Below are 27,810 nucleotides of genomic sequence, written 5' to 3'. Positions count from 1 at the left end.
CCTTTAAGAAAAGTGTCTGTGGTTAAGGTCAACTCACAGGTCAGACATTAATCTTGATTGTCAAGTGTTTGCAATCACTTATGGAGACTAAAGAGATCTTGATGGCACTCATCTGAGTACTGATTCTGTTGAATAGAAGACAGTCAGGGCCTTGGTCTCTTTTGTGTTGCAGTTCTTATGAGGACCTGAAAGAATGAAAATTTCCAAAGATGGAATAGCATGATTTATGAGAGTATTTATTAAAATACAGGTAATATGTTAAAAATTAGCTTTATTTAGTTTAATCTAAGGTTAGCTCTTAGAAACTGATAAAATGGATAGTTTAAAATTTGCTAAGCTTTAAAGTCTGGATTTGTGGGTAGTTTCTCTAGAGTATCGCATAATTCCCTTTGATTATTTCAGAAAGAGTGTTGTCAGGATGAAATAAAAACCAGTCATTCTTTCAAACCAGGCTTAATTGGAATGGCATATAAAGGGGAAAAATATCAATCTAGAGACAGGTGATTTCTTAATTCAGCTTTTTACTCTGGTATGAACAACCGAAAACCCACAGGGTCATTTTGATTGTTTTATAACTATAAAGAAGTTTTTACATGGTAGTTATGTTCTATTCCTCTTGAATTCTTGGTTAAGTAACTCCTGAGCTGTTGGCTTATAAAAATAGGCTAATTGAGAGATACTTTCTAAAACTAACTTTCTTTTCTTTCTCTAGTTAACCTTTTACTATGAAAAATTCCAACACCTACAAAAGTGAGGGGAGTATAAACCCCATGAACCATATCCATTACCCAGCTTTCGTAACTGTTAACTCTTGGCCAATCTTGTTCCAGCTATCCCTCCAGGCCCCACTCCAGATTATTTTGAAGCAAATTCTAGACATCATATCATTCCATTAAAGTGAGTTGCTTTTGATAGTGACAGAAGTCATTTTCCCTGTTGGCATTAACACAGATGCCAGGGGCTGAATAGAATTTATAAGAAAATAGACTTAGCATTGAAGAGTTTACCTTTTAAGAAAGGTGCTCATATTTTCACTGGCTATTTTCTTCAAGTTTCTCTTGTCTTTCAACCTGGGGTGTGTTTGCAAAGTTCTTAAGTTCTTATCTGTTTGGAAATTCCCATAGCAAGTTCAGGTTTTGTCATCCTGTGCTGTTTTGGCTGTGCCTTATCTAAGTAGTATTGAGGGAAGAAAGAATTATTTCACTAAGAGTTGGCGTTGAGAGGAGTTAGATATATTCAGTATATTAAGGAGGTGCCCCTTAATGTTGTAATAATATACTGGCTTTTAAAGGTACGTCACCATAATAGCTCTTAAAAAGCACAAATAAAACGCTTAAAAGTGATCTTTTGTCCTTGCCATCAGCGGGACAATTGAATTCCTTTTTTGAGGCAAAATAAAATTTTCTTTCAAGTACCTGAGATCTACAAGTATTAGTTGACTCATCTTTTGTTGTTAAACCTATTCATTTCCCAGGCCAGTGTGTCTTTTTGTGTATGTTGACCTTGCACTTTAAACTGAATTCCTTTCCTTTGAATGAGGCATAAAGCTGTCAGTTCATGTTGGTTAGTGTGAAAATAGAATTTTTACTTTTTCGGTGATTTCTAAATCTCAAGTGGTGTTAATAATAGTTTTTCAATTTACTCCTAAAAACAAAAGTAGATTCAACATCTTAAATACAATTTTCAAAGTGTTTTCCTTCTACAACTAAAGCCAATTTTGCCTTAACTATTGAATTTTAGAGTTGAGTTCTTGAACATAGGTAACTGTGGGGTTCACGTTTCTATTTTATATTGTTAACAGTGACAGGGTACTTGGTAATTTGGCTGTATTGGATGCTGCAAGTACTGGACTGAGCTAGATCAGGAATCTAATTTGCAGAGTGATTAAATAAGCCTCTACTTCTCTTCAGTGGCCAAACAGAAGTAATTATATTTACACTTTACCGATTTCACAGAGATGTTGTTAGAAGTACTATAATTAGAATTTTTTTTTAATTTGCAAAAATATTTGAACTGCTTCACAGGTGCTATATAAAAGCAAGGTGTCATTAACATCTCATTTTTCTTGGTTTGTGCTTTTCACACTAGAAACATATTACCGTTTCTCTTTTTGGGTACAAGTTCTGATACATGTTTTGAAATTTGTTCTCTTAATGTTTTTAGCAGCTGGGATAGTATAAAAGCATTCTCGTGTCCTATTTTTAGTACACAGTGATGAGTCTGGATAGATGGCTAAGTTAATGGCAAGGCAATTGAACTGTGCTAAGTGCTCGCCTGCGTATCTCTCTGGCCTCTCCACTTTCAGGGTAGAGTTACTGTTTACAGTGACACGTTTCGCTCTCTCTGACTGGGAAGTCTGAATCCATCTGCCTGTTGCCTGGCTACCTTGAACTCAGTTTTTGTCTTCTTTCCCTCTATTCTGTACCTTAAATTTCAGGATGGATGGTCTCATTGGTTAACTGCTGCAGGGAAGCAGAGTGCTAATAAAATCGGGATGAGATTCTTCACATATGGGGCATGCTCCGAGAGTCCTAGAACTAGTGAGTGAGCAGATCAGAGACTAGACTGCAGTTTTCCTGGACCCCCATAGTGTGTTTATGGGGAAAGTTGTTCTCTTTATCTGGTGTGGGTTGTTTTGTTTGTCAATGGCTAATATGGTTGATTTTTCAACACCACTTGGACATGCTTCACGTATATTTCACAGAATATTCACTTCATTTTAGTCCTAACCATAGCTGGTCCAGTCTTCTACTTAATTAAGTTTAAAGAGTTTTAACCTCAGTAGTTAAACAACTTAGGCACTGCTTTGCTTTTCCGTAGGAGATGCTCTGTGATATATTTAGGTTTCCATGTTTCTAATTTGTAGAATTTGGAGTAGGAGTGGTAGTTTTTCAGGGAACAGGACTGATTCTCACAGGGTGGTCTCCTTTGTTACATCATTTTGTTGACCAACTCAAAGGGTTAGTATCAGTTTCAACTGGAAATGAATTAACTTTTAAGAAAAAAGAGGCACTCCTGGGTGGCTCATTCCTTTAAGTGTCTCTTGTTTCATCTCCGGTCATGATCTCATGGTTCTTGAGGTAGAGCCCCACATTGGGCTCTGAGTTGATGGTGTGGAGCCTACTTGGGATTCCCTCTTGTGCTCTCTCTCTCTCTCTCTGCCTCTCTGCCCCTCACCTGCTCACCCATAGGCACACTCTCTCAAAATAAATAAACTTCAAAAAAAAAAAAAAAGAACAGGGTATCTGGGTGGCTTAGTTGGTTGGTTAAGGGTCCAACTCTTGGTTTCACCTCAGGTTATCATCTTTTGGTTCAGTTCAGGCGACTGAGGCCTGTGTTGGACTCCACACTGGCAGCAAGGAGCCTGCTTGGGATTCTCTCTCTCTCTCTCTCTCTCTCTCTCTCACTCTCACTTTCTCCTTCCCTCCCTGCCCTCCCCTACATGTGTGCTTTCTCTCTCAAAATAAAATAAAACAGCTGAGATGGCTTCTTTTAGGACAGTCTTCAGATACGTAGACAAGGACAGTCAGTGGATTGTGAATGTTATTCAGTGGCCACTCATTATATCATACGACTTGAATTGGAATCCTGTGGCCACCTTGCTTTTAAAATGTTCTTAAAAACAGCATGGGGGAGGGGAAGGGAAAAAAAAAAGAGAGAGCGAGAGAGGGAGGGAGCCAAGCCATAAGAGACTCTTAGAAACTGAGAATAAACTGAGGGTTGATGGGGGGGTGGGAGGGCGGGGAGGGTGGGTGATGGGCATGGAGGAGGGCACCTGTTGGGATGAGCACTGGGTGTTGTATGGAAACCAATTTGACAATACATTTCATATTAAAAAAAAAAAAGCAGTGATAACCTGCTTTGGTACTGAGTAAATAAACAGGGAAGCCTCTGATGTTCAAGTGAACTTGTTTGATTTTAAGGCCAAATAAATGAAGACTGTTTCTAAGAAAGACTTATGCTGTGTGCAGATAAAGAAGAACTCCTAAGTATTTTTATTGTTGCCTCCAAAATTGCACATAATCTAGAAGAAGATTTATCCAAAAAAAAAAAAAAGCCACCTTGTGTATGTTAAGATATTCAAGTAAAATAAAGTCATCAGTGTTCTAATTCATAGCTTTTTTTCCCTTGAAAAGGCATATGTTTAAGCACCTGCTTCATTAGTTGGGACTGTATTTTTCATATTTCTGTCAGAACTCCAGATAACTGACTTGAAAATACATGACTAATATAATACCGTGAAGTTTAGGAAACTAGTAGTTCATTTCTGTTGAATTCCTTGAAACATCATTTGGAGTTAAAAATTCTTACGTTGGGGCATGGGGTTTTGTGTGTATGTTTTTGCTTTGGTATCTATTACCTTGGAGAATAAAAATTGGTTCCCAAATCTTTGTAGTACTACACTGTAGCAGGAATCTCAGTGGGAAAAGACTCCTTTTTCGGTTCTCACTCTGTGCAGGTGCCCACTGAAGATGGAAGGGTAATCACGTGGAATTCTCAGTATTTACTTCATTCATTCATTCAGTAGACATTGTTTGTATGCCTTTTATGGGCCAAACCATGTAACAGATGTAAGAAACAGGATGTAAGCTTGATCCTGTAAGCTTTCTGAGTCAGCTGCTTTCTGAGAAAAAGTAGTTTACAGTGGATCTGGTTTTAAGCTAAGAGCATGCACAAGAAACCAGAGGAGATTCACTTAACCCATTTGAGGGTCCAAAGAAGACATGTGGCCCAAATTCAGAATGACAGGAAGAGTTAGCCAGGGCAAGAAGGGAGGACAGAGAGAGAGCATGGGCAGAAATCTGCAAATGGTAGGTAAATTCAGTTCTTGTTGTAAGACTAGTTCACTAGTAAATAGTTACAATCTGTAGTAGTCATATAATAAATAAAATACTTATGGTTGCCTAATGTAGAGGTATTAATTTTGGGTATCTTTCCTTGATGTATTTCTACACACTGTCTAGGCTCACTGTTTTCCTTTTTAATTTTGTACTTGTTATGGTCAGTGACTACATTCTCTTGCCATATGTAATGTGTGTCTGTTTGGGTCTCCCCAAGTGCAACTTCTTTGTTGCCTCAGAGGGGCAAATTGGAAAAAATAAATTGGTAAAGGTAAATCTGGTCTTGACACATTCCTATTAAATCTTTAAGTAGCTCTCCTTTCCAGGAAGAAGTGCTAGTAGGACATGGTCTGGTCCCAGCTCCCTCCCTCCTAAACCCTTGTCCACGGGATGGCTTCCTTCCCAAGTTTTCACACTCAACCTAGACAGTGGTTCTGCAAACTTATCTTTATTCTCCAAAGCCTGTGTGCTAACTGGTGACCTTTCTACCATGTTCAGTTCATCAGTTTCTCTTCTCTGCTGCCTTTGTACCCTGGCCTGCTGTCTGTGGTATGAAGTCCACTCTGCCAGAATTATTTGTTTACTCTCTGTTCCTGCTCTAAATTTGAGCTCTTTGATGCAGGACCTGTATCCTTCTGTCTTTGAATTTTTATGTTTATCACAGTAACTGTCATGTAATAAATAGTCGTCATTTTACTTCAGCTGAGCAATGGTAATGTTTAAACATATAGTCATTGTTACATTTACTGTCTGATAATTGTGACTGAAGAAAAGTGCATTAAGGCACTGTTTCAAACTTTTTACTTACTAAAACTCAATTCTCATTAAAGAAAAAGGTTATTCTCACACTCATTAAAATTGTGAGGAAGAGTTGATTCAAGACTGTTGTAATAGAGGAGAGAGATTGGGTTCAATTCTGAACACAGGGACAAGTGGGGGTTTATAGCCAAGGAGCGGGGTGAAGAGGGTCAGTAGAGGGAAAATTACTATGAAGAGCCATCAGGGCAGGGATTCTTGCTAAAGGCAGGCCAAGACTCATCCATCAAAGGTTCGGTGATGAGGAACTCGATCACGTATCAAGTGTGATCAAATATCAAGGGTAGCGGGGTTCTCAGGAAACTAGCTTAGCAGGATTCTTGCTAAAATTGAGCTAGATAGACTGAAGACCAGATGGGGCCAAAGCCAAGGCCTACTTGAGAGGAGGGCTTAAAGGAACTTGATTAAGGTGGGGTCAGGGAGAGTCTTTGTTATTATGAATCTTACAGTTAGGTACTATTATTACCAGCATTTTATAGATAAGGAATCTAGAACTTAGAAATAGTCTAAGCAACTCAACAAGGCTCAGAGGCAGTAAGTTCCAGAGCCGGATGCTTACTGGATGCTTTCCATCTGATGACTTTAAACTGTTGATTATCTTCTGCCTTGCCTGGTGACGATGGCTCAGTGAAATTTTGCTAACCTACTGTGAGAGTCCACAGAAGTTTACTTTTATTTTAGAATGATTTGTGGTCTCACTGCTGCCAATGCTGTTGCAAAGCGCATGCTTTCCTTGGAGCAACACAGGCCTCTTGTAACAGAGGACGTTCAAGTGTTAGCACCTTTATTAGAATTTCACATAGATGGGGTGGCTGTATAGATTTCTAGTTTCTATTCTCTTCAGCAGAGTAACATTTTTCAGTTCGATTTCTGGATCTTGCCTGTTGAAATATAGCCACAAAGGAAGAAAATATAAAAATTAGGATTAAAAAAATTTTTTGTCCGTTTATTTATTTTTGAGAGAGAGCGCACACATGAGGGGTGGGGCAGAGAGAGAGGGAGAGAGAAAGAATCCCAAACAGGCTGTGCGCTTCCAGCACAGAGCGTGACGCGGGGCTTGAACTGAGGAACTGTGAGATCATGACCTGATCCAAAACCAAGAGTCAGGCACTTCCCCACCTGAGCCACGCATGCGCCCTCAAAATTGGGATTTTAGATGTTCTGAACATAAAAGGTGATTTTAAACATTAATCAGTAATGTGTTTCTATGCAAAGCTCTTTTAAAAATCGGTGAGCCAGTGAGCTTTCTGAGTCAGCTGCCTTATAAATGGTAGTAAGTGACACATGACCATTTTTGCGTGATTTCACTCAGTTTTCTAAGAAAATTAAAAATCAAATAACTTGTATAGCTGCTGTTCTCTTTAGCATCTGCAGTCTGAATTAAGAGGAAGTTTCCTCAGATGGCCAGGCAATTTGAAGGCCGCCTTCCACTACTGGGATCCCTTCCCCTGCATGGCATCTCTTGTATTCTCTTACCCCTTTTATATTCCTGCCATCCAGGATCATTTAGACCTTGGGGGCATTTTGTACTTTCATATGGTAGTTTGTCCCTGCCATCATGCCTTTCTTCAGCCTAGAATGCTGTGATCTCTGTATGGATACACAGCTCCTAATTTAAATCACACTCTGCTAGTTATTCTGCAAAGTGACTTCTTACAGTTTCAGTCCTGTTGGTAGTTGTTTTTCTCCCCCCTCTGAGCTTTCACAGTCCTCTGCAAGACTACAGTGTGTTATCTCATTTGATACAATATGTATGAAAGTAGTAGCTGTGAATCATTATACCATTTTAGATGTTAGAGTATTTATAACTCCTTATCCAACTTGTAATTTTGGGGTATATTTTCTTCTATCAGAGCATTTTTTATTTAAAGTTCATTTATTTATTTTGAGAGAGAGAGAGTGTGTTTGTGCAAGCGGGGGAAGGACAGAGAGAGAGGGAGAAAGAGAGAATCCCAAGCAGGCCCCACGCTGTCAGTGCAGAGCCCAATGTGGGGCTTGAACCAATGAACCATGAGATCATGACCTAAGCTGAAATCAGGAGTCATATGCTTAACCGACTGAGCCACCTAGGCGCCCCTGCCAGAGCATTTTTTAAAAAGAAAAACGTGGTGGACATAATACCATGTATAAAACTCTAAATTTTTTTTGATAAGCATTTTTAATTGTTTTAATGGTCACATATTTCATGGTATAGATACAATATCATAATTTACCTATATTTTCTACCTATGCTGTTAATAATGTTCCTATACTGTCAAACATTTAAGTTTATTTCAGTTTTTAATTGTTCAGAATAAAGTCACAGTGAACACCTTTTGGACATATAGCTTTGCATTTTGGATTATTTTCTTAGGGCAGGAATCGAATTATTAGGTACATGAGTTAAGAACATTTTTCCCTCCTCTTTTTTTTTTTTTTTTTTTTTAGTTTATTGATTTATTTTGAGAGAGCCATAGAGAGCGTGAGCAAGGGAGGGGGGCAGAAAGAGAGGGAGAATCCCAAGCAGGCTTTTGGTCAGTATGTAGAGCCTGACAGGGGGGCTTGAACTCTGGAAACTGTGACATCATGACCTGAGCCCAAATCCAGAGTCAGAAGCTCAACCAGCTGAGCTGCCCAGGGGTCCCTTTTCCCCATTCTTGATACATTTCTTGTCCCATTGCTTTTGAAAGGAGTTGTAATAGTTCACCCTCCCACCAGCAGTGTGAGAGGGCTCTCTTTGCTCTGTGGTTATTAACATTGGAAATCTGAATTAATAAGCTTATTTATTTTGAGGCTTTACTTCATTCCTTTGTGATAAGTTTTGAAGCTGGGTTGACCTTAAGTAAATTGGCTCAAATTCTCAAGTAAAATTTCCCTTAGACAAAACCTTCGTAAGATCCATTTAAAAGTTGGGATGCCAAGAAAATAAAACCTTTGTCAGAGAGGGAATGAAAGGTTAGTTTTATAATGTCCACATCTAGATGAATGTTATTCAGTGAAATACATATTGAATGAATTAACTTTTCTTCCCTTCAGTAACAACAGTTATCTTTTCAAAAATCTTTTGAATGTTATTTGGAATTATAAGGCTTAATAGCTCTACTGGGTTTCACAACATTGAAGTTAAATGCAGTCAACATTAAGTGTGCAAACGTGCCTAAAATGTAATTCTAGATAAACTGAATTGTAATCCACATTTTGAGTATAAAATTGGCTTCTCCCACATTTTTCATATTATAAATAGAAGTGAGCCTTTTTAAGGAGAATATGAAACTGAGGAAGTCTGGGATTTTCTTCTTTTGTAGTCCTATTCCAGATCACAATGTATTTGTGATTCTTTTTAACAGAGACTTCCAAACTTCCTTTCTGTACTGCAGTGATACAGCTGGATCTACTTAAAGTAATTAGTGAAATCTTCAGTAAATGATGACCACGATTCTTTTCAGCTTTTCTCAGGCTTAAATACATTTCAGTGTATCTCAGTCAAGTGGAGTGAAATTAAAGATTTGAATCGTGTATCTCTTGCCTTCTACAGCGGTCTGGTTTTCTTGTTAGCTACAGTCTATTTAGTGGTTTAGTGATGCTAATGTTATTGAACGGTTTTTAGTCCTAAAACTTCCTAGTGATGATAAATCTTACCCTGCATAGAAGTCCCCTGGGTCACCAGGGCGCAGTTGGTTTTATTAATGACTGCATTGTCCTTTGCTCTCATTCATGACACTCAGTGACTTTTCATTGATGTTGCAGTACAGTTTTTTCCCTTGGACTTCGCCCATTCTTTACACATTGGTAAATAAGCTTCAGCTGTAGCAGGAGGCAGCTAGCATCTATGTGTGGATCAGATTATCAGTATGTACCTATGCAGATTTCCTTTATCTCCTGATTGGGCAAGCACTTAACTGTCCTTAGCGAAAACTCTAAGGGATTAAAACACATCTCCATTGAGTTTTCCACTTGCTGGCATCGGGAGTTCGTTATGTTGGACTGGAGGGTCTAACTGATATTGCTATCCATTGTGGCACTACATCTGTGAAGATGTCCAAGATGTGAAATGTTTGCTGGGTTCTCAGTTATTCTCATCAAGGCTTATATGTAGCCAATTCAGTTTTGATGAATACATTCAAATGTAGAGCATTTTATAAATACTAGCACCTGGCTATTTGTTTGTTGTTGTTTTTTTAAACACAGAATGCATATGTTTCATTTCTTCTTTTACTGTGATCTATAAACCCATATTTAATTTATCCCCTTGCAGCTGGTGCACTATTTTTGTTGAAGCAGGCTTAAAAATCTGGCAGGAGGCCTTCCTGCTTTCTTGCTCTTTTCAGTGTTGCAATGTTATTTTGCACAATTGGCGCTTTCTGGGTGGTTTCTTGACTTTTTTTCTAAAGCTGAAGCCTTTCTCTAAAACTTGCCTCTGCCTAGCCTTCCACTCTTCCCACAGGTGAACTGATAATCCTAAGGCTTGGCTGCTGCTGTGTTTAGAGGTGTACAAGTTAATTAGTTCTTGTGCCGCAGCGTGGAAATTTATTTTCAGGTTTTCCTATAAGGGTTTCATGTGCCTTGTAATGTACGGAAGTTGAAGTTTTCATTTGGAAGAAAACTTTAGATCGTCTCTTATTTAGTGACAGTATACATCCACATTATGCAGATGACAACATTTTGTTCTTTTACCTGGTTCATTACATTTTTTTTCATGTGACAAAAGAAATGTTTATAATTACCTGTTAAATTTCCTTTTTGGGGGTCATTAATTTCTATTTGAGAGAATACTGAAAAGTATGTGAGTTGAAAATAGGTTAAATTTACATAATCTTATTTATGGCTGATAGTCTTGTAATTCCATATGTTTTATATTTAACATAAAAGTTTGGTCTGACATGCTCTTCTCCCACTTAGTGTTTCTTAAAATTATTGTTTGTTGTTTGGTTTTACATTACATGCTTTTTCCAGGGAATTACTTTCTCAACTTCTAGTACCTTGAAAAAAAAATTTTTTTTTTCCTAATGATCCTCTTGAAACTAGAACCTTCTCGAATAAATGAAGACCCTCATTTGTTTTATTGAAGCCTTTTGAGTGGTTATTCTATCTGCAGTTATAGTGCTCTAGACTCTGATTTCTTTAACAAGTTAGACAAACCGTGGTTAATGACTTACTTTTCAGAGGTTAGTTTGCAGTTAGCTGGTGGTCTAAAGTGGAAATAAGCTTCAAAGAGGGGTTGGTTATCTCTTAAATTCCTTTATCTCTTAAATTCCTTTTCCCAGTCTTTCTGTTTGCTGCCCTTCATTTTTTTTTTTTTTTTTAACTTTGTAGCTGTCTTGGTTTTATTGCTCCCAGATGAATTCTTTTCTATTGCCAATATTAAAGTAAGGGTGATTTAGAAGAATTGGGGTTAAAATCTGTTTATTGAAGTTCTGGAGGCTAGATGGTGGGGCATTTTTCTTTGTGGAAAGTAAGCAGAAATAAATGGACAAATAGTCTGAAATGCCAGTGAGTGTTGCCAAGTAATGTGCTGACAGCTGGGCCTGACAGTGATTCCTCACCACTAGGCATTCCTGACCTGTCCCCTTCTCACCTCTGTCCCCTGCCACCACCCCCTCTCCCAGCAACAAAAATCTGGGAGGAATGCCTGTTCCCGTTTTAGGGAACTACTTGGATATTCACGACAGTTTTTCGGACAGAATGTCCACAGTGTCTCTTTGAACTTAGTAATAAGGTCCTCCTTTTTATCAGGTTCTTTACCCTTCGTGCAGTTTTAAAATCTGACTCATAAACAGGCTGTCCATCCCTTATGGGTCATCTTGCTCAGCTTGAAACAGCAGCACAGGCAGAAGCCCCATTTGAGGCCCATGACTTGAGACATGACAATTTGGCATTGATCAGGTTGGCTATATGTTTGGGATTTGTCAGTTCCTTTGTCCATTTATTGTTTGGCTTTCAGTACCTTTTCTCTGTGTTTCAAAAGGGCTTTGTGTACATCCTGCCTTTCTGTGTAATCTTACAGGGCGGCTTCGGCTTTGTGTTCATCTCCTGCTCAAACATTTTTCACAGGAGTGGGGTTTGTTGTAAGACTCGCTATAGAACACGGGTGTAGGCTCTTCTAGTTTCTATTCATTGCAGACTTTTTTTTTTATACATATATAAGAGAAAGATTTCCTTTGATTTTTTTTTTCTTTCTTTGAGGTTTTCTAATTTTGCATTTTTGCAGATGTAAAAGGCTCCAAAAGGAAAAGAAGTGGGGACAGTAGTTTTTAGTGATTCCTTTTAATTTTTATTATAGACCAGGGGTAAAGTGTGGGTAGAAAAATACCTAAAACCAGATTCTTCACAACTCTCAAATATTGGATAGTACCATGATATGAGTAGAGTATAAATTGTATATATATTTATGTTCCTGAGGATATTTTTATATACTGTAAAGATGTTTAAAGTATATATTTTTTATTATCTCACATATTGACATTTTTCTCCTTTCTTTTCAATACTTCCTTGATGCCAAATTTCTCGAAATTTAACATTTCTATCCTGTATCTTCCTATTCCTGTAGTCCTTGAACCTAAAACTACTTTTTGAGTAACTTTCTTTTTTTTAATTTAAATTTTAATTTTTTAAAGTAAATCTCTACAACCATTGTGGGGCTCGAACACACAACCCTGAGATCAAGAGGAAGATGCTCCATCGACTGAGCCAGCCAGGTGCCCATCCCCTTTTGAACAACTTTCAAACAAGATTTAAAAAATACTTCTTTATAAGAAATGAATTTAAAGTTCACTACCTGCCATGAAAATCTGTTTCAAGTAAATTAGCCTGAATGTGGGGAGTGGACTCCCTGAACTGAATGTAGACAATAGACCCGTGAAAACACAAGCTCAAAATTTTAAATATGAGAAAGAATAGATCTTTTGTTTCTTTACCTCTCTGGCCTCTGATACCTTCCAGCTAGCTTGCCTTTCTGTCACTGGAAGCACACATGAAGCTGTCTACAATCCAGGACTGCTGGAGTATTGTAAATTTAAGGAGAATAGGAGGGGTGAGCCTGATTCACTTAAAAACGTTTCGTGATATAAAATACCTTCCCTACCAAGAGTACATTTAAAAAAAATTTTTTTTTAATGTTTATTTATTTTTGAGAGAGAGAGAGAGAGACAGAGTGTGAGCAGGGGAGGGTCAGAGAGAGAGGGAGACACGGAATCCGAAGCAGCCTCCAGGCTCTGAGCTGTCAGCACAGAGCCCAGTGCAGGGCTCGAACTCATGAACTGCGAGGTCATGACCTGAGCTGAAGTCGGACGATTAACCGACTGAGCCACCCAAGCGCCCCAAGAGTACATTTTAAAATACTGAGATGAGGTGTCTTTTGGTTATGAATCCAGTAACCTGGGTCATTGGAGTGTTTGCAGAACCACTCAGGCCTTTGCCTCACCCCTCCCATAACCTTTCCTTATTTATGTAAGAGGATTATAAGATTTTTGTGATGGCATGGTCAGTAATTAAGTGAAAAACTGATAATGTATGTTCATAATCTCCTTTTCCTCTTTAGGCCATTAAATCCTAAATTAGCCCTGTTTTGGTATATTAGAAATTTGCTGATTATTTGAATTACATAATTGTGAAGATTCCTGTTTCTGTGAATGAGTATATATTTTAATTACCTCATTTCATCTCACATACTTGTTTTCATTTATGCCTTTTCCCCCTTTAATTTAAAAAAGCCCTAGAACATTGTCCAAAAAAAGCCAAAAAACAAAAACAAACCTTAGAACATTTCCAAACCTTCAGGAAATCTAAAAGAATCATATGACATACCTGTTTTTAAAGATGTTTCAGATACTCAAATTATTTAATATAGAGTTTAACAGTTTAAATTTTGCCAACAATTTAGGGTTTAGAAATTTTATTTCTCAAAAAAATTTATTTCTCATGTTAAATTTAGCCTTTTTTAAACTGCTACATTTAGCATTTATTAGTACATTATTTTGTCTTTTGAAATCATTTCATATTTTCTGAATAATCTCCCTTTATGATAATAAAATGGAAATCAAATAACAAACCTCTTTCAACATAATTTTCATTTTCATGTGGAATGATATTTAATAAATACTACTTTAAGAATGGTCTTCCTATTTTATAAATACACGTTTATAGAGGTCTTCTACTTTAAAATATCAACATTTGGGATTTTAATGTAGATACCGAAATTAAGGATGAGTATTCCTTTAGCTCTCATTAATTAGCTTACCTTTCTGAAGCTGAGATGAAGAAAGGTTACAGACTTCGCTCAGACACATTCTAGCCATCTGCTTAATGGGTTAGGGGCAGAGAGAGAGGGAGACACAGAAGCAGAAGCAGCCTCCAGGCTCAGAGCTGTCAGCACAGAGCCCGACGCGGGGCTGGAACTCATGAGCTGTGAGATCGTGACCTGAGCCCAAGTCGGACGCTCAACCGACTGAGCCACCCAGGCGCCACCCCTCATCCGAGCTTTTAAAAACTGCTATTTACTAGGGCTCCTGGGTGGCTCAGCCAGTTAAGCATCTGACTTAGGCTTTGGCTCAGGTCATGATCTCATGGTTCATGAGTTCCAGTCCGGCATCGGGCTCTGTGCTGACAGCTCAGAGCCTGGAGCCTGGTTCAGATTCTGTGTCTCCCTCTCTCTCTGCCCTTCCTCTACTCACGCTATGTCTCTCAAAAATAAATAAATGTTAAAAAAATTTTTTTTAACTACTGTTTACCTATTTCTTGATTGCTCAGTAGTCTGTGTGTCTGTCTTTCTTTCTTTCTTTCTTTCTTTCTTTCTTTCTTTCTTTCTTTCTTTCTTCTTTCTTTCTTTTTTAAATTTTATTTGAGAGAAAGAGAGAGCAAGCAGGGGAGAGGGGCAGAGGGAGAGACAGAGAATTTCAAGCGGGCACCACACCCAGTGCAGAGTCTGACAGGGGGCTCCATCCCACATCCTTGGGATCATGACCTGAGTTGAAATCAAGAGTCAGATGCTCAACCGACTGAGCCATTCAGTCGCCCCAGTTTTTCTATCTTTTATGTGTAAGTATAGGAGTGTTTGCCTCACTCTGAAGATTACTAATTCTGGCAGCATGTTTATGAAATGCTTTAAAATAACTTGGGGAAAGCATGTATTACAATGGAAAGTGTGAAAAGAAGGAAGCAATTGTATAAATATAGGGAAAAGACTAAAAGGAAATATACGAAGCTGTTAATTAAAGTAGGAGGGTACAGGCCATATTTGTCTACATAGTGACCACCCTCTCTGCCTCTAAGAACTCCAGATGCTTGAAGCACCGCCTTACCTAGCACTGTCTTGGGGAGCCCTCCAGACCAACATTCCTGAGTGTGTCTCCTTCCCTGACAGCAGGGCCGGCCACTTTAGACAGAAACATGCCCTTCCTTCTCTGCTTTGCTCTAAGTAAGTACTTGGCTTTTCTGTTTGTTCAATAACTCGTTGAAATCCTATCATGTGATTAGAACTTCTGCCTTCACTCACTTTTTTTGTTTTTGTTTTTGTTCTTTCTCTCTTTCTTTCTTTCTGTCTTTGTCTTTCTTTCTGTCTGTCTTTTCCCCTGGGATTGTGTGTGTGTGTGTGTGTGTGTGTGTGTGTGTATACACACACACACACACATATATATATACATACATATATATATGCATATATATATGCTTCTGTGTGATAAATGTTTACACTTCGGGGAGCTTTGCTTTTTTATACAAGAAGGAAAAAGCTCTTTGGTCTTATACGGCAAAATTCTGTCAAACTTCTTTCTCCTGCTCAGTTTCCTCTGTGGTCTGCTAGGATACTTTAAAAAAACAAACACGTGGTTTCCCTTTCTGCGTCCTTTTTGTATTCTAATGCTTTTATTGCTTGGAACCTATCCCCTCACTCCCCACCTCCCAGCTCCACCCTGTTTCGTTTACCAGGCTAACTACTTCATGGTTGTTCCAACAAGTTCATAATCCTGAAAGTACGAGGTTATGATCATGTGCCCTGAAACCAAACCTTGACCTCCTCTTTATCATTTAATAATTGTATAAACTGTTGCCTTAGTTTCTATATCTATAAGATGGGATAGCAATGACATTTAACCCATAGGGCTGTTAGTTCATAAGATTAAGTTGGCTAATACAGATCAGATGTATTAGTAAGCATTTAACAAAATTTTAGTTATTATGTGTTGTTTACATCTCGCTCTGTATACATATACACTTTCTCTCTCACACACACACGCACATACACACACACACACACAGATTTTTGATGTGTATTTTCCATCCCCTATTTAATTGTAAATTCTTTCCCCCTCCAGCTTTATTGAAGTACTGTGTATTTTGGGTACACAATGTGATGATTTAATATTCATATACATTGCGAGTGCTTACCACAGTTGAGCTAATTAATGCATCCATACTTCATGTAGTTAACTCTGTGTGTGTGTGTGTGTGTGTGTGTGTGTGTGTGTGTAGTGAGAGCACTTAAGATCTATTCTCTTAGCAGATTTCAAGTATAGAATAACAGTATTATTAACTACAGTCACTATACATTCGATCCCCAGAACCTAACTCATTTTATAACTGTAATTTTTTTTAAGTTTATTTATTTTGAAAGAGAGAGAGAGAGAGAGAGTGTGTGTGAGAGAGAGAGAGAGTGGGGGAGAGGCAGAGAGAGAGGGAGAAAGAATCCCAAGCAGGCCCCGTGCTGTCAGTGCAGAACCAACCTCATGGCTTGATCTCACAAACTGAGATCGTGACCTGAGCCAAAATGGAGAGTCGGATGTTTAATCCACTAAGCCACCCAGGCGCCTCTATAACTGAAATTTTGTCTCCTTCAACAAGCTTCTTCTCCTTCCCTCTGCCTGCTAGCTCCTGGCAATCACCATTTTACTTTCTGGTTCCATTGGTTTGGCTTTTTTAGATTCCACATGTAAGTGAGATCATATAGTACTTGTCTTTCCATGTCTGGATTATTTCACTTTGTAAAATGTCCTCCAGGCTCATTCATGTTACAAATAGCAGGATTTCTTCCTTTTTTTTTTTAATGGTCGAATACATATATATGTATGTATACCACATTTCTTTATCTGTGTATCCACTGACATTATCTTGGTTATTGTGAACAATGCTACAGTAAATATGAGGATTCATACATCTCTTCGAGATATTGATTTCATCCTTGGACATAGATTCAGGAGTGGGATTGCTGGATTATAATAGTAATTCTATTTTTGTTTTTTTTGAGGAGCCTCCATACTGTGTGCCATAGCAGGTGTACAAATTTACATCCCTCCCGACAGGGCACAAATGTTCCCTTTTCTCCATGTCCTTGCTAGCTAGCATTTGTTCTCTCTTCTCCTTTTGGTAATACCTGTCCTACCTCATTGTGGTTTTGTTTTGCATTTTCCTAGTGATGAGTGATATTGAGCATCTTTTCATATGTCTGTTAGCCTTCTGTAGATCTTTTGAAAAATGCCTATTCAGGTCCTTTGCCCATTTGTTGTTTTTAACATACAATGTCGTATTAGTTTCAGATATACAGTGCATTAATTCAACAACTTTACATCACTCAGTGCTTTCCACAATGAGTGTGGTCACCATCTGTCATCATACAGTGTTATTACAGTATTGTTAACTGTATTCCCTATGCTATACTTTTCATCTTTGTGACGTATTTATTTTATAACTGGAAGTTTGTGTCTCTTAAGCCCCTTTATCTATTTCACCCAACGCTTCCACCTTCCCTCTGGCAACCACCAATTTATTCTCTATTTAAGAGTCTGTGTGTTTGTTCCTTTGTTTTTTTTAGATTCCACGTATTGGGGAAATCATAAGGTATTTATCCTTCTCTGTCTGACTTAGTTCACTTGTCATAATGTCTTCAAGATCCATCCATGTTATCACAAATAGCAAGATCTCATTCTTTTTTGTGGTTGAGTAATATTCCTGTGTGTGTGTGTGCACACCACATCTTTATCCATTCATCTATTGATGAACACTTGGGTTGCTTCCATATCTGGGTTATTATTATAATGCTACAGTAAATATAGGGGTGCATCTATCTTTTGAAATTCGTGTTTTCAGTTTCTTTGGGTAAATACCCAATGGTGGAATTACTGGATCGTATGGTATTTCTATTTTTTTTTTATGAAGACTTTTCTTTTTCTTTTGTTTTAACGTTTGAGGGAGAGAGTGTAAGTGGGGAAGGGGCAGAGAGAGAACCCCAAGCAGGCCCCAGGCTGACAGCAGAGATCCCGATGCGGGGCTTGATACCCCAAACCATGAGATCATGACCTGAACCGAAATCAAGAGTCAGATGATCAATCGATGGAGCCACCCAGGTGCCCTGGTATTTCTATTTTTAATTTTTTGCAGCACCTCCTTACTGTTTTCCGTAGTGGCTGCACCAATTTATATTCCCACCAGCAGTAGAGAAGTTTCTTTTTTTCTCCACGTCCCCACCAACACTTGTTAATTGTCTTTTTGATTCTAGCCATTTTGACAAGTATAAAGTTACATCTCATATTTTTTTTTAAATTTGCATTTCTCTGATGATTAGTGATGCTGAACATCTTTTCATGTATCTGTTGGCCATCTGTATGTCTTTGAGAAAATGTCAGTTCTGGTCCTCTCCCCATTTTTTATTTTTATGTTTGTTTATTTTGAGAGAGAGAACATGAGCAGAGGAGGGGCAGAGAGAGAGGGAGAGAAAGAATCCAAAAACAGGCTCTGCATTGCCAATGCAGAGCCTGATGTGGGGCTCAAGCTCCTGAACTGTGAGATCGTGGCCTGAGTGGAAATCAAGAGTTGGACACTTAACCGACTGAGCCACCCAGGCGCCCCTGCCCATTTTTTTAAATCAGATTTTTCTTGGTGTTGAGTTGTAGAAGTTTGTATTTGGATATTAACCGCTTATTGGATATGTCATTTGCAAATATCTTCTCCCATTCAGTAGGTTGCCTTTTCATTTTGTTGATGGTTTCCTTCGCTGTGCAGAAGCTTTTTATTTTGGTGTAGTCCCAACAGTTATTTTTGCTTTTGTTTCCCTTGCCTGAGGAGATAGATCTAGGAAAAAAGTTGCTAAGGCTGATGTCAAAGAGATTACGTCCTATGTTTTTTCTCTAGGAGTTTTATGGTTTCAGGTCCTCCATGTAGGCCTTTAATCCATTTTATTTTTGTGGATGGTGTGAGAAGGTCTTTTGCATTAGCTATCCAGTTTTCCCAGCACCATTTATTGAAGAGACTGTCTTTTCACTATTGTGTATTCTTGCTTCCTTTATTGTAGATTAATTGACCATATAAGCGTGAGGTTATTTCTGGGCTCTCCATTCTGCTCAGTTGATCTTTGTGTCTGTTTTTGTGTCACTGCTATACTTTCTTGATTACTACAGCTTTGCAGTATATCTTGAACTCTGGGATTGTGATACTCCAGTTTTGTTCTTCTTTCTCAAGATCGCTTTGGCTATTTGGGGTCTCTTGTGGTTCCATACAAATTGTAGTATTACTTGTTCTAGTTCTGTGAAAAATGCTGTTGATGTTTTGATGGGGGTTGCATTGAATCTGTAGATTGCTTAATTTTTTAACTGAGTTATTTATTTTTTTGCTATTGAGTTGTATGAGTTGATTGTAAACTTCTTAATAGCAAGGATTGTGGTAATAATTCCTCACCTTATCCGACTCTGTAATTTTAGCATAATGTGTAGACCATTATTTCTCATTCTGGAGTAGAGCTTCATGGTGTCATTTGAATGAGATAAGAATTCATAAATCAGCTGTTTTAAAACAATCTTAAAATGCTTCAATGAGGAGATGGAAATTACTGATACAAGCCTGTCGTTTTTGTTTTGGATCAGTACAGCTTTATGTTGTCCATGGGAATAAAAAGTTTTCCTGAGTAAATGAATAAGGCTTTGGAGAGAGGGAATCTTTGAAAGGCATAAAGGCTTATTTTCAAGTAAGATCTAAATAGAAATGATTGTCTGATCCTAAATGAGAAGAATATGAAAATATTAAGTATACAAGTGCTCAGACATGAGAATAAAAAAAAAAACCTTCTTTTTCAATTACCTTAACATTTGAAAATTTATTATAAATTTGTCATAAATCTAAAAGATTGATATTCTGGAAATTTGAATAGAAAAGTCTTAATACAATATCTAGCCAAATGCTGTTAACTTTAGAGATGGAGGGACTGAAATTTACATCTCACATATCATTCTAAATTTGTTTCAACTATAGAATTTATTTTGATAGCTACAGTAGTGAATGCAGTTTTAATCTTTTTCTGAAGAGCCTTTATAATTTGCCTCTAGGGGTATATATATTCTTCTCACACAAACCAAATGCTGATTGTGTGAGGCTTCATATCTACTGTTCCATTACATATGAATTTAGTTTATATACTTACAAATACTTTGATTTCTTTTCACTTAGTGTACATTAGGATATGTGCAGAATTTGATTTGTGTTTCCAGAGTTGGGCCAACTTTTAATTGGTGGCATTTTAAAGAATGTCTGGTTTTTATTCTATACTTTCTAGACTTTTTTCCCATTTCAGTGGAATTGAATATCAGAATATAGCTGTTATGTGCATTTATTATTTGGTCACAAAGGCATTTGGAAAACCACTGGTCTTTGTGTATTTAGTAAAGGGCATTTGTTCCAAAACACACTGGACATATTGAAATTAAGATCAATACTTTGTATTTTCTAGTAAGGCATTTTGGTTTCATTCAACATAGACTATGTCCCATCCGACCCTACTTCTGTAAAAAAAAAAACAAAAACAAAAAAAACACAAAAAATAAATTTTCTGTCGTCTTTACTAAATAATGTTTTTAAGGATTCATTATCACAATCTGAGAACTGCTGCTTATATTAAACATTCTTGCTCAGAAGCCTTATTGTTCATCATTTGTTATGTCTCTTCAATTAAGTTTTTAAGTTGAGCTCAAAGTTGCCTTTTTTTGTTGTTTTCTAATGATCAAATACTTGTTGGGAGTTACTGGGAATAAGTACTTTTCTCAGATGATGTTCCAACACAGATAATTCCAATTTGTATTGAACTGCTAGGATTGCACAACTCTTGATTTTATTCATAGAGTTTTTTGGTGTGTTGTGGCTTATGACTTTTCCCCAACTTTATCAAGATATAATTGAACTACAATAAACTGGATATGTTTAAAGTATACTATTTGATCAGTTTTGATATATGCATATACCTGTGAAACCATCACCTTTCCCCAAAGTTTCCTTGTCTCTTTCTATTTTTGTAATATGTCCCTTCCTCTGTATCTCCCATCTCCTGGAAACTACTGATTGGTTTTTTGCCACTATAGATTAGTTTATATTTTCTAGAATTTTAACAAAAATGGAGTCAGTGTGTACATATATAGACATGGCTTCTTTCACTGAGCATAATAATTTTGACATTCATGCATGTTGTGGCTTGTGGCACCAGTTGGTTCTTAAAAAAAAAATTTTTTTTAATGTTTATTCATTTTTGAGAGACAGAGACAGAGCACTAGCGGGAGAGGGGCAGAGAGAGAGGGAGGCACAGAATCTGAAGCAGGCTCCAGGCTGAGCTGTCAGCACAGAGCCTGACGTGGGGCTCGAACTCACGAACTGTGAGATCATGACCTGAGCCGAAGTTGGACACCCAACCAACTGAGCCACCCAGGCACTCCTCAGTTGGTTCCTTTTTATTGCTAAGTAGTATTACATTTTATTGCTAAGCAGTACAAGAGATAAATCACTCTTTATCCCTTCATCATTTGATTGATATTTGGGTTACTAGCTTTGGCTCTTAAAAATAAAGTTGAGGGGTACCTGGCTGGCTCAGTCGGTTAAGCATCACACTTCAGCTCAGGTCGTGATCTCAAGGTTTATGAGTTCCAGCCCTGTTGTTGGGTTCTGTGCTGACAGCTCGGAGCCTAGAGCCTGCTTTGGATTCTGTGCCTCCCTCTCTCTCTGCCCCTCCCCCACTCGTGCTCTCTCTCTCAAAAATAAAAATAAACATTAAAAAAAAAGTTGATATGATTGTTTATACATTTTCGTGTAGGCATAAACATTTATTTCCTTTTCTTTTTTGTTTTTAATTTATTTATTTTGAGAGAGAGAGCATGAGCTGGGGAGGGGCAGAGAGAGAGGGAGAGAGAGAGAGAATCCCAAGAAGACTCTGCACTGTCAGCACAGAGCCCAATTCGGGGCTCGAACCCATGAACTGAGAGGTCATGACATGAGCTGAGGTCAAGAGTCGGATGCCTAACCTACTGATCCACCCAGACACCCCAAATTTTCATTTCTTTTAGCTAAATACCTAGAAGTGCTTTTCAAAGTGGTCATCCCATCTTACGTTCCTGTCAGCAGCACTTCAGAATCCTTGATATGATCAGTCTTTCGTGTTTGCCATTCCAGTGGAAATATAGTGGCATATCATTGCAGCTTAATTTCCCTAATGGCTCATGATGTTGAGCTTCTTTCCATGTGTTTATTTGCCATTTATTTAAGTTATTTGGTGAAGTGTCTGTTACATTTCTTTTGACCATTTCCTCACTGAGGTTTTTGTTGTTGTTGTTTTTTTTTTAATGTTTATTTTTGAGAGAGAGACAGGAGAGAGGAAGTAAGGGAGTGTGCACAAGTCGGGGAGGGGCAGAGGGGTAGGGAGACAGGATCTGAAGCAGGTTCTACGCTGACAGCAGAGAGCCCAATGCCGGGCTCGAACTCAGAAACCGTGAGATCATGACCTGAACTGAAGTCAGATGCTTAATCAACCAACTAAGCCACCCAGGCACCCGTCTTACTATTTCTTTTAAGTACAAAAGATGCTTATTTGGGAAGAGCAGAGGAATTACAGTTCAGGATAAGCAAGCTATGGTGAGCCATAGGCAAATCCATCTTATTTTTGAAAAAAAATTTTTAATGTTTATTTATTTTTGAGAGACAGAACGTGAGTGGGGGAGGAACAGAGAGGAAGACACAGAATCCACAGTTCAGGCCCTAGGCTCTGAACTGTCGGCACAGAGCCCAATGTGGGGCTTGAACTTATGAACCCTGAGATCATGACTTGAGCTGAAGTCAACTAACTGAGCCACCCAGGTGCTCCTGTCTTATAAGTTTATTTATTTATTTTGACAGGGGGAGGAGCAGAGAGAGAGGGAGAGTGAGAATCCCAAGAAGGCTCACACTGTTGGCATAGAGCCTGATATGGGGTTTGATCCCAGGAACAGTGAGATCATGACCTGAGCTGAAATCAACAGTTGGTTGCTTAACCTACTGAGCCACCCAGACGCCCCTCACCTCCCCCATCTTATTTTATTTTTAAGAAAGTTGTAAGAGTTCCATATTATTCTGAATACAGTTCCTTTGTCTGATGATTGTGTTGCAAACTTTTTTTGTTTATAGCTTTCGTTTTTTGTTTTCTTAATGGTACTTTTGAAGAGTTAATTTTTTTGATGAAGCCCAGCCCTTCTTCTTTTTTGTAAATAAATCATGCTTATTTGTATTCTAAGAAATCATTGTCTAGTCAAGGGTCATGAAGGTATTCTCCCATCTTTTAGAATTTTAATGTTAAACTATATGGTTTTAAATTGGTCCAAATTTAAATTTTTTAATTTCGCTCCATTTGAGTTAATTTTTGTGTATAATATGAAGTTAGGGTCAATGTTCTTTTTCTTTTTTTCTATATGAATATCCAGTTGATACACTGTTTGTTTGTTTGTTTGTTTGTTTGTTTGTTGAAAAGTCTTTTTTTTTTCCCTCCAGTGGTTTGCCTTTGTTACTTTACTAAAAGTGAATTCACCAAATGTGTAAATCTATTTCTGAACTCTTGTTTTCTGTTCCATTGATCTGGTATGTCTCTCTTTGCACCAGTTCCAAAGGTCTTGATTACTGTTGCTTCACAGTAAATCTTGAAATCAGGTAGGAAAGGTACTCTAATTTTGTTATTTTTTAAAACTGCTCTGGTTATTCTAGGTCCTTTGCATTTCCATGTAAATTTAATATTAGCTTGTTAGTTTCTACTAAAAAGCCTGCTGCAGTTTGATTGGAAATGCATTGAATATACAGATCCATTTGGAGAGAACTGCAACTTTAACAATATTAAATCTTCTAATCCAGGAACTTAGTATATGTCTCCATTTATGTAGGTCTTCTTTAATTTTTCCCCCTAATATTTTGTAGTGTGTTCAATGTAGAGGCCTTGGATGTCTTTTGTTTGTTTTGTTTTGTTTTTTAAGTAAGTTCAATGCCCTAAAGGGGGGCTTGAACTCATGACCCTGAGATCAAGAGTACCATCCTCTACCAACTGAGCCAGCCAGGCACCCCTGATGTCTTTTGTTAAATTTATACCTAGCACTTATACATTTTTTGGCACTGCTGTAAATGGGATTGTTTGTCTAATTTCAGTTTCCAATTATTTGCTTCTAGTATATGAGAAATCAGTTGATTTTTAGAACGTTATTAACTTAACCTTTTATCCTGTAATTTTGCTAAGTCACTTTGCAAAATAAGAATCTAGTAAATTCACTTATTACCGTATTTAGTAGCTTCCTTGGAGTTTTCTGCAAGTAGGGAGAGTTTCATTTTATTCTTTTCCAATCTTTATGGCTATTATTTTTCAGTTTTTCTTACCTTATTTCAGTGGCTAGAACCTTCAGAACAATGTTGAATAGGAGTGGTAAAAGCAGATATCCCTGCCTTCCTATTTTCATGGGGAGAAATTCAGTCTTAAACCATTAACTGTATTAGCTGTAGGTTTTCATAGATGCCCTCATAGTGGAAGTTTCCTATTAATTCTAATTTTCTGGGAGTTTTAATCATTATTGGGTGTTGATTTTTTGTCAAAAGCTTTTTTTCCCCACATTTACTGAAATGATCATATTGGGGTTTTTTTGTTTGTTTGTTTTGCTTTATTCATTTAATGTGGTAAATTACATTAACTGATTATCAAATGGTAAGCAAATCTTGCATTTCTGTGATAAACCGTATTTGGTCATGTTTTATTAACCTTTTTATGTATTATTAAGATGAAGCTTTTATTGTGAAGGATTTTGGCATCTGTATTCTTTAGGATCTTGATATGTAATTTTGGGGGATAATATCTGTCAGGTGTTAGCATTATGATGGCTTCAAAAACATGAGTTGGGCACTGATCCCTTTATTGTTTGAAAAAGTTTGTAACGTTTTTATATTTTCTTTTCCTTGAATGTTTGATAGAATTCACCAGTGAAACCATTTGAGAATGCAGTTTTCTTTTTTGGGAAGAAAAAGTAAAATCAGTTCCTTTAATAAGTATAGTAATATTTGGATACTCTGTTTCTCCTTGTATCAATTTTAGTAAGTTTTTTCCAAGAAATTTGTTCATCCACATTGTCACATTGTTGGCATAAAGTTGTTTTTAGTATTTCTTATTCTTTTTTTTTTTTTTTAATTTTTTTTTTTCAACGTTTATTTATTTTTGGGACAGAGAGAGACAGAGCATGAACGGGGGAGGGGCAGAGAGAGAGGGAGACAGAGAATCGGAAACAGGCTCCAGGCTCTGAGCCATCAGCCCAGAGCCTGACACGGGGCTCGAACTCACGGACCGCGAGATGGTGACCTGGCTGAAGTCGGACGCTTAACCGACTGCACCACCCAGGCGTCCCGAGTATTTCTTATTCTTTTAATGTTTGTAGGATTGATGGTAATGACCCTTAGTTCATTTCTGATCTGATTTGTGTTCTCCCTCTCTTTTAATCAGTGTCAGTAAGGGTTTGCCCTCCCTCCCCCCAGGAACCAGATTTTGGTTTCATTAATTTTCTCTATCGTAGGTCTTTTCAAAAATTTCTTTTATATCTGCTAGTATCTTTATTACTCCCTTCCTTCTATTTGTTGTTTACATTGCTCCCCCCCCATTCTCTTCTTTAGTGTTTAGACCATTAACATTTAATGTAATCATTGGTATTTTAAAATTACATCTGCTATTTTATTATTTGTTTTGTTTATCCTGTTTTTTGTTCTTCTGTTCTTCTTTTCCTGACTTTTTTGAATTGAGTAATTTTTAGCGTTCTGTTTTCATTTGTCTATTGCCTTTCTGGCTATATTTCTTTGGTGTGTTTGTGTTTTTATTTTTCTAAGTAGTTACTCTAGGGATTAAATATATTTAACTTTCATAGTCTGCTTACAGGTAATATTTTATTACTTGAAATAAAATGTAGAAGGCTTGCAGCCATCTAAGTCCCTTACTCTTACCCAACAGACCTTTATGTTAAGGTTGTCCTATGTATTATTACATTTATACATGTTGATAGCCCTACTGCACAGTGTGACAATATTTGCTTTCAGCACTCTACGTATCTTCAGGAGTTTTATAGGAAAAATATAATTTTATATATTTATCCATATATTTATCATTTCTGTTTCTGTTCCTTTATTCTTGAAAATCTAAGTTTCTCTCTAAAATTTCCATTTGCTTCTTTTTCAACTAATTTTTTCTTCTCTGCTGATCTTGTGTATTTCAAGTCATTTCATTTGTGTTTACTTTTACCTCATGGAACACAGGTGATAATAGCTCCTCTAAAGTCTTTGTGATAATTTCAGTCTCTCTGTCATTTGGGATCTGGGATCTGTTTATTACAGTCTTTCCTTTCTTTGAGAATTTGCAAGATTTTCCTAGTTGCATGTATGTCCAGTAAGTTTGGATTACTTCGTGGAGATTGTGAATTTCATGTCAGGTTCCGGGTGCTGCAGTGACCCTCTGCACAGTGCTGGTGTTGGTTGTAGCAGGTCTTCTTCCTGATTAGGTTCCAAGTACAAGTTCTGCCTGCTGCTGCCTGCTCACAGAGGTCCCATTGTTAGGTCAGTTTTCAATACTTTTGCTGTGCTACTTTTGTTCCGTCCTGCAGCTCAGAGGTGAGCCTGAGTCTTGTGGGAGTTCATTTACAGAATTAAGGGATCCTCACACTCTCCTGTCCACAGAGGCCTTTTTTATTAGTTCCTTTGGCCAGACTGGGTTTCTACCAGAGTTTTACCTTTTGCTCCTCTGCCTCACTGCATAACTCCATGACTGGGCCAACTCTTGGGGCAGAGCTGCTAGGGAAAAGTGAACAAAAGTTGGGAGGACTTCTGACTGTCTTCTGAAATCTGCCTACTTTTCTTTACTTCTTATTGTCCTTAGGTATTTGTTTTTTAAAACTTTTGCCCAGTTTTTAAAAGTGGTTTTTTTTTTTTTAAAGTTTATATATTTTTGAGAGAGAAAGAGCAGGGGAGGAGCAGAGAGAGATGGGGAGAGAGAGAATCCCAGGCAGGCCCCACACCATCAATGTCAGCATGGAGCCTGACACGGGGCTCGAACCCATGAGGTGTGAGATCATGACCTGAGCCAAAACCAAGAGTTGGACACTTAACTGAGCCACCCAGGCGCCCAGTTTTTAGTTTTAAGTGGGACAGAGGCTCTAGTGGGCTTATACCACTGTAGCCAAACTAGAAATCTGGTTTGTGGCACTTAGAAATCTTGCGGTATTTTTAAAAAATTATTTTCTTTTTTCCAATTATTGTAATACATACGACAAATATATGTAAAAGTAGGAACAACAGTTTGAACCAAGATGTTATCACCCTGATCTGCCTGTGTGGCATAGAACTGAAAAGGAGGTGGGATTGGAAGGTTCGATCTGGTTGCTTCATTGCGTGTTACTACTTTGTCTGGGGTTCCCCAGGAGCTGAGGAGAACCTCGCTGTAAATAGCATTTGAAGTGCCTGTGGCTAAAAGAAATGTGTGTGGGAATATTCCAGTGTCATTCTTAAACCAGCATTTGGATGTTTGTGTTAGTAATAAGTCTGGAAGGTACATCTTCTTCACACCTCAAAGCGATTTAGTTTTTATTAGGTCCATTCCTTACCAGGACCTGGCTTAAGTTGAGTGACAGTCAAGGAACAAGGCTTGGATTGGGGAGGGAAGAGACAGAAGGGCTTTAGTTTGCAAGTGTAGGGCGCAGGCTGAGGTTGCAACCCTTTCCATTGTTACTTACGGATTTAAGATGACGAGGAAGCAGACAGGGGTTAGAAGGGCCAGAAGATAAATTTTGTCTGACGCTGCTAATAATGAAGTGAAGGCTTTTGGGGAAGAGGTTCACAGAGCGGGGCAGAGGGAGGAAGTGGGGGATGATTTCCTGAATTCTAGGAAGGACAGTAAACAGCACATACT

The 27,810-nt window shown here is 37.8% G+C and overlaps 1 protein-coding gene and 1 long non-coding RNA gene across 12 annotated transcripts in view; one reads left to right on the top strand and one right to left on the bottom strand.

The window, feature by feature from the left end:
- Positions 1 to 27,810, top strand: part of ITSN1 (intersectin 1) — a 220,045-nt gene that overhangs the window by 35,714 nt on the left and 156,521 nt on the right. The window lies entirely within an intron of this gene.
- Positions 52 to 26,572, bottom strand: LOC122491213. Its single transcript, XR_006299302.1, has 3 exons — positions 26,311 to 26,572; positions 1,008 to 1,169; positions 52 to 185 (listed from the first exon to the last, which is right to left on the bottom strand). It is a non-coding gene; the product is annotated as an uncharacterized LOC122491213 (long non-coding RNA).

Source organism: Prionailurus bengalensis, chromosome C2 (genome assembly GCF_016509475.1).
Source record: "Prionailurus bengalensis isolate Pbe53 chromosome C2, Fcat_Pben_1.1_paternal_pri, whole genome shotgun sequence".
In the NCBI taxonomy this organism is placed as follows: domain Eukaryota; kingdom Metazoa; phylum Chordata; class Mammalia; order Carnivora; family Felidae; genus Prionailurus; species Prionailurus bengalensis.
The sequence above is the reverse complement of the archived record's forward strand: the minus strand, read 5'-3'. Positions and strand labels throughout refer to the sequence as shown.